Genomic DNA, 8,053 nt, shown 5'->3' on the forward strand with positions numbered 1-8,053 from the left:
TCTTTAGAGAAAGCTCCAGTGTTAAAAAAGTTTCTAACCAAGTCAAGTACTTTTGGTCCCACCTCATTCCAATAATTTTTGAAAAACAATGCCTGAAAACCATCTAGGCCAGGAGCTTTTAATGATCCCATATGGTTTAAAGCCTCGAAGACTTCGGAATCTTGAACTGGTCTCAGTAGACATTGATTATCTTCATCAGAAACAAGCGGAGGGATAACATCAAAGTAACTTCCAGGGAGATTATCCACACTGGAGGAGAATAGATCAGAAAAGTAGTTCACAAAGCAGTTACCAATGTCCTCCCTTTGCTGGTGTGTCGTGTCGTTCGAGTCTTTAATTTGGGAAATGTTTGCCCGATGTCTTCTCTTAATCACCAAAGTATGAAAATATTTGGTGTTCATTTCTCCTAATTTCCACCAATCCTGTCTTGACTTTTGATGCCAGTGCATTTCTTGGAGTTGCAGCAGATGATCATATTGGATTAAAAGCTCCTGTTCTTTCTGGATACTTGACTCTGTAGGCATAATACACATAGCATTATGTTCTTGCAGTTGCTTGAGTTGATTATCAATCTCCTTCATTTGGGTTTGTAGGTAGCCAAACTCTTTTTTATTCCATTTGAGTAGTTCCCTTCTACAAAGCGTCAAATTTCGACAAAAGGCATAAGAGCTCGAACCATCAAACTCTATTTGCATAGCAGCCTTAATCACCTCCTTACATGTAGGATCCGTTGTCCACATTGATTCAAATCTAAATGACCTTTTTAACTTTGACTTCTTAGGGTGAAGTTGGACTAGCAAAATCTTATGATCAGAATGGATTGTCGAAATATGTATAACTTGTGCCTTTGCAAAAATTGTCCTCCAAGATGGGTTGCATAAGACTCGATCTAGTCTCTCGTACATTCTACTCAGACCTTTCTGTCCATTACACCAAGTAAATATATTCCCAACATAGCCAACATCAATGAGGCCGCAGTTATAAACCATCTCCCCGAACGATCTATATGTGATTTTTTTCTTTGGTCTACCCCCATCTTTCCTCATGCCACATAATTGAATTAAAATCTCCCAAAACACTCCAAGGCTTTTGAGCATTTGGTTGGAGTTGATTGAGAATACTCCATTGAGTGCGCTTTATTCTCATCTTAGTACTAGCATACACACGAGAAAAGTACCACTCCAAGCCACTAACTCCATTCGGATCAAAGCATGGATAATCCATGAATCATGAATCATAGTAGAATATTAACTGTTAGATTGGGATCCCACAATAGCCAAAGCCCACCGTAATGCCCAACTGCTGGAATTACAAAATACCTATAGTCACCACCGAGACTCCTTATAACACCTACAAACTTATTGTAAGAAGCCAAAGTTTCGCATAAGAAAATCAATGTAGGTCTCTCCTTTCTAATATGATCCTTAAGTGCTTAACCATCGAAGGGATCTAACCAAAACCTCGGCAGTTCGGTGATGATACTCATGACTCCTGGAGGCCTGCTGCTGCCGGGTCGATAAAACTAGCCTCTGTTCTTCTTTTTCTTACCAGAAGTTGATGCTTGAGTAGAGTTTCCTTCTAAAGAGAGGTGAAGCACACGTCCTACTAATTCTCCTCAATGAGCCTCCACATCAGAAAAGATTCCTTTACAAAACACTCTATTACTCAATTCACCCATCCTGCCATTGCAACACACTCAAAACCAACACCGCCAACCAAGAATCAAGACTTTAAACCAATCATGCAATATTTAAACAACTGCTAATAAATTGTCCGATCGGGATGAAAGCAACAACCAGAAAAACAGGATCTTCGACCGATTTAAGCTACTAATATCATATCAATCAAATCCCAACCTATAACATAGAGTCCTCAAAATAACGACCTCTTTGCCTCACTTGAAATTTCAAGTAAATGACATCGGATAGCTAGTTAAACTTCGGCCGAAATCCATGAAATCACATCACCACCGCTCACCGGCAATCACCGTAGGACTAAACCACGGTTGCCCAAACATCCCGTCGGATTGATTCTCACTCAAGAAACCGGGTTAGTGTGGACATAGAGATGATGTTGAATGGAGGGAAAAGACTGAAATAGAGGGTCCTTAAACCTCAAAATCTATGATCAGGTGGAGAGAATGGGAGAGGAGAGATGGGAGAGGAGAGAGGGAGATGGGAGAGATGGTTTGGCTGGGGGAGAGATGGTTCACCAAGAGACTAGTAGTATTTGGTTTTGGTGGAATCCATGGTGAGAGCTTATTATTCATTCCAAGGGGAAGTTGGTATGATGTGTTTTAGACACTACTCCCAAATATCATTCTACATACAAAAACCACTTAACTCTTATTTATACTATTCGAAGTTTATTTGAGTACACGAAGACACGGAACATATCTTAAAGCAAATCAATTAATCATCAGTTAGTTAGTAGACAGAAATAGTATGTACCAATGAGTCAACACTACTAAAAAAAAGGTTTGCTGTGTCATTTTAAAACTGACACAACAAGTCAATTGTGTCAGTTTTGAAATGAATTTGAAACCGACACAAATACCACTGACACAACAAGTTTAACAAAACCGGACACATCAAGTGATTTTGTTGTGTCGGATTTGGATTACCAAAACTGCGACATCAAGGTTGATTTCTTGTGTCAGTTTGCTTTTAATTGTCTAACTTTTTTTTTTGCAATCACTGCTAGACCTGTTATCTGTAGACAACTGACATATAAAATTAATACTACATTCACACATGACCATCAATACAGTATAGGAAAATTTTCATTCCATTGTAAAATGATTACATTATCCACAAAATGATTGACTAGACTTGTTACAATTTTGATTTCCCCTAATACAACTTCAATTTAAACAAAAGCTAAACGTACATACCAGACCCCATGCGAATACCAATCATCCTGAGCCTCGCTGAATTTGACAAATAGGTTGCCAGTTATGTTTCTAATCCATCATCACAACCACGTTTAGGTCCAACTTTAAAATAACAACAAAAAAATATGTAGTTAGCATACTAAAAACACAAAATTTAATAGATGTAACAAGAAACACAAATTTATGATTAGAAACATCCATAGCACATATAGGATTGATCAAAATAATATTTAAAGAGCAGCACTTGTGAATGTCTTCCTAATGCAATTTTTGTAAGCTTAGTCTCAAGTCTTAACTAGTTCCATACAAGCAGAAATAGATATCATAATACTTTGTGACATCTAACACGTCAAGGTTCCTTGACACAATGAAATTGTGACAAACCCACTCATATTAGAGCAATAACACAATTACCTATTGCTAAATGGGATGCCATCTGATTATCTTACCTAATCGCCATAAGTCCATTAGACTGCAAGTACTAATTTGTTGGTTATCATATGTGCTTCCTTTGGTTTCGGTGAAACCAATACTAAAACCTGCTCAACATAGAAGCTCAATTCTTCTCCGAATAAGGGGATTTTGAAAATTGATGAAATCAAGTGTACAGAAAAAAAAAATAGATATATAATAAATCAAATGCAAACCGAACAATATTGAAAAAAATCAAATCAATGAACCAAAACCGAAACTCATACCTTGTTGATAGTTGTTTAAGTGGCCTAACACAAGCAACCCAATTAGGCAACCTGCTTACCTGCATGCCACCATAAATAGGATGGAACAAGGGCAATACTAACGGGTCAACAAATAGTATGCAACAAATGGACGCAACTAATCCATCTCAATCTTAATTAAAGAATATAAGTTAAAGTTAGATACACAATTTCATACCTCATGTAGAGCTACTAGTGCCTCATCCACACTCTCTGGCCTCTGCACTTCCATTCTTCACTATTTACTATTATAACTACTATGTTCAACCACTATATTAGTGTGAGGCAACCTACATGGACCCACAAATAGAGTATATATGCATCGATAAGTAAGAAGTTATGAGAAGAACAAAAGAAAAAAAATTATAATTATGGAAAAAATGTGACTACTGTATCAAATATCCATATAATAAAACATGCCTTAACATGTCATTCAACTTTCTGGCACACACCAATATAACAGGTCACTGTAACGCCTCCAATATCCAACTCATATCTCGAGGACATGGAGACGTATCTCAAGACCTTACTTCAACACCATGGTACATACTACATTAAATCTAACTTGTAAACTCTTAAAAATGATGTCAAGTGCTGACTTCTTCACTCGTAATCATCATCACTAGTAGTGATTATCTCCTCCATAACAGGTTCATCTGAAAGGTGTTAATATAGGAATGCGCAACCAACGATGCCCAGTAAAAACGTACACAGCCAATCAATAGTCTACTTATAACAAAACCATTTAAAACATGCAAGTCTAGGTGAACTCGTATATTGAGAGATAGTACGTGTAAAAGAAATTTACATTACGTTCCATGGTATCAGGTATGTGGAGTGCTAGTATTCGATATTGGAATGTCAATTTTTCTGTGCTACCACTATTATAATTAGTGTTATTCTCTCAAATTTAACAAAATTTAAATCCTAGGCTGTTATAGGCTGTTCCCCAGGCCGCCCCAGGCCACTGTCAGTTCTGACATATCAAGCAATCATATAAAACTCTTCTCTCCATGATTTTATGGCACTAACTTCAAACCAACCAAGTAGCATAGATTCCTAAAAACATCATGGTTCTGTTTGAAACATTTCTTCAATTACTTAGTGATTGTACCATAACTAATTAGTTTGTACATGGCCTGACAATATCAAACAGCACCCAAACACTTGCTGAACCATATAGAACAGCTACAATATTGGCCTACCATCATATACAAACTACTAAAACAACCATTCACTAAAATAAAGGAGTAGAAGGCTTGTTCTACTACAATTTACTTCAATTCTAACCAACGTCAGATTGGGATAAATTCATTAAACCCATCTCAACATGTCAGAAAATTCTTTCGGTGGGAAGTTCAAATGTTCCTACTTATTTGATCAAGACTATAAGGACTTTAAGTATTTATTGGGTGTTTATCTATGCAAATAACAACTTCAGTTAAGAGATCACTAAATTACTCGCCAATTTATGGTAGATTCCCCAAAATTGTTCTTGGAAATTTTCTGCCCAACTCCAAAAAGCTTTATACACAAAGTCGATAGATTATCCTCTAATTAAAATGAATTCCAGCTCACCCTTTAATTGGTTGAACCCTTCAAAGATAAATTGGTGATAAAGCAAAGAAACTTGATGTTTCTTGGATTAGCATAGCTACTGGCGATGGTAAGAAGAAAGAGTAAAGGTTGGTTGTTCTGTCTTGTAGTCTTTTCTCATGTGATAAGGATCGAAATATTCACACTGTTATAATGATCAATCAACAAATCATCATTGGTAAGTTTCAAAGAATTTCAATCAATTTAACAATCAAAATAGCATGAATTGGAGAGCAAACAACAAAGAAAACCCTTATTACAACAAATCATTACCAGATTATAACACAATTTGGGCTTACCTTTTTCTTTTGCGAAAGAATAGAGAAACCATCGGCGGAGGAAGATGGCCACAGTGAGAAGAGTGAGGGAGATGGCAGGAACAGAGGAGAGAGGTTGGAATTTGGAATAGTGCGAAAAAGCTATTCCCTTTCTTCTTCTTTTTTTAGCGAAAGAGACGAAATATTTCTATCTGAATCTCTGGATTCTGAAAGTCAGGGTTTTTGGAGCGGGATATACTAGAAATATTTCACTGCGAAACTTGATGAGTTGGTCTCGTGAAGCAGTACAAACACTAACTTTAATTTTTTTTTTTTTTGAGAAGCGAAACAACAACCTGATTCGTATTGTCGGTTTTAATAAAACTGACACAATTTAAAATCTGAGGTATCGCTTTTCAGTGAACTGACACAGGAAACTCGTTCCAAATTTTGTTGCGTCAGTTTTCTATATACCAGACACAACATATTTTCTGAAACCGACACAACAACCCTGTTTTTTTAGTTGCTCTCCAAAAGTAGATGTGTTAAAAGATGTTCAAAAATCTGTGTCAACTATCGGTTGCATTGCCATACACGTCAATGAGTGCATACAAAATCTCAAAGAACAACATTCATACCAATTGTGTAATTATGTGTCTTTGGGCTAGATGAGCTTTCCGGCTAGAGATAGAGTACTGCTATAATAGATAGAGCAAGGAGCGAAAACAAATCTTCATAGACAAGGTGGAGGCAGTTGGGTCTATTCAAAATGACACATTAGTGAGAGCCTTCGGGCTAGGTTCCCTTCAGGGTTGATGAGTCTTCAAACTAGGATCCTTTCAATGTAACCAATGTGGTCTGCCTTAACCCACATCGGACATGCTTTGGGACAGTAGTGACATTGTTAGAGCGTGGTGGTAGGGGCAGTCACAATTGGTATGAAGTCAATCAATTACGATTTGTTTTTAAGGTAGTGGGATTGTGATATACTGTATTCGGACTGTATTTAGAGAATAGGAAACAAAAGCTAATTAGGAGCTTCATTACGAAAGGAGTTACCATATTTTCAGTTTTTATTTTTTGGGTAGTTGTTTCTTTCCAGTTTTGTTTTATTGTATTTGGTAGTTTGATATCATTTCTTCCATCAAGGATTATATAAAGATATTTAGTGTTATTTGAGTTGGAAACATCATTAATGCTATTTATTCACATCAAATCCTCAGTCAATGTTGATTCTTATTTGGAAAGGGTGTCATCTTAATTATGTTGAGATAAACAATTAAATTGGTTTTATATTATTTCCATAGGAGAAAAATTAACCTTTTTTTTGTCTCTTTATAATCATCACTTGGCGAAAGGCCTTGGCCGCTATTTATTTTAAGGGTAGACAAAAAGTAAGTAACGAACCACACCATTAGCAAGTAATCAAGGTATGGATACGGGTCTCAACAAAAATCTCCCCCGTGGGTATAAGCTAACTCTCCTTGCGATTCTTCTGTTCATATCATGGCAGTGTTCAATTGTGTCAGGCTTCAAATTGAGGTCGGGTTTGACGTATGTAAATCTAAAGAATGATATAGCGGAGAATATAACATTGCATGCCCATTGCAGATCTGCTGACGACGATCTTGGCCCCAAAATTATTTCTTATGGGCAAATTATTGAATGGTGGTTTATCATCAATTTATTTGAAACAACGCTCTTTTGGTGTAATCTGTGGTACGTAGCAGACTCCGAAGGCGGCGTGGTATCTGGGAGTGGTGATATATTTAGAGTTAAACAACTAAAAGGTTGTGACGACAAATGTGATTGTTATAGGGCTGCAAGAAAAGATGGGGTGCATTCGTACAAGCTTCATCCCCAACCTGAAGATTATATATTGTTTGGGTGGATGAGTTGAACAAGTGAGCAAACTGATCAATGGATTTATTAGAAATAGTGAGTCCTTACAGAATTGAATGAAATAAAAGCACTTAGCGTAAAGTCATCTCGACTCCTTTAACATAAATGGATCGACGATTTTTAGTTATTATTATTTTTTCTTTCTTCCCTATGCAGAATGTAGATAAGTGAGCAAGAGAGCATTTTGCATAATTATTGGCAACCACTATTAAATTTCAATGTACGCAGAAAATGTGTCGTGTGTCCAAAAAAAAATTCAACTTAATACTTGCAACTAATTGTGCCATCAGTATCCCTTTAGCACTTCAAAGTAGGAATTAACTATTGGAACAATTTTTGTGTTTTGCACCTATCAAATTTGACTCTCTTGCTAAAAGGGCAAAAAAAAATGACCTAGTGCCGTTTAGCAGTTCATTTTGGCAACTTGCTCTAAGCGAGCAAAATTCTCTTGATCTGTTTAAAAGATCTCAAGTCAGGAGCAAAATCTTGACCTGTTCAAAATTTTAGATCAAGCATTTGCTGTTTATTGGCATCGATGTCATATTGAAGTTTGACTGTAGCTTTTCTGGTGTAGAAAGATTCCGTTTAAGAACTTACAAATTAAGGATTAAATCTCAGGCTACCACAATTGTCCATATTTCTTTTTTATTATCTCTTCTTTATTATCGTCATATATAGGGCTGTCAATG

At 36.5% G+C, this 8,053-nt stretch overlaps 1 long non-coding RNA gene across 1 annotated transcript; it reads right to left on the reverse strand.

Moving 5' to 3' along the window:
• Window positions 1–2,769: 2,769 nt before the first annotated feature.
• On the reverse strand, window positions 2,770–5,974 carry LOC147523350 (uncharacterized). Its single transcript, XR_015216019.1, has 5 exons — window positions 5,505–5,974; window positions 3,788–3,899; window positions 3,592–3,650; window positions 3,343–3,432; window positions 2,770–2,995 (listed from the first exon to the last, which is right to left on the reverse strand). It is a non-coding gene; the product is annotated as an uncharacterized LOC147523350 (long non-coding RNA).
• Window positions 5,975–8,053: the final 2,079 nt, after the last annotated feature.

Source organism: Coptis chinensis, chromosome 1, assembly GCF_015680905.1.
Source record: "Coptis chinensis isolate HL-2020 chromosome 1, ASM1568090v1, whole genome shotgun sequence".
NCBI classification, from domain to species: domain Eukaryota; kingdom Viridiplantae; phylum Streptophyta; class Magnoliopsida; order Ranunculales; family Ranunculaceae; genus Coptis; species Coptis chinensis.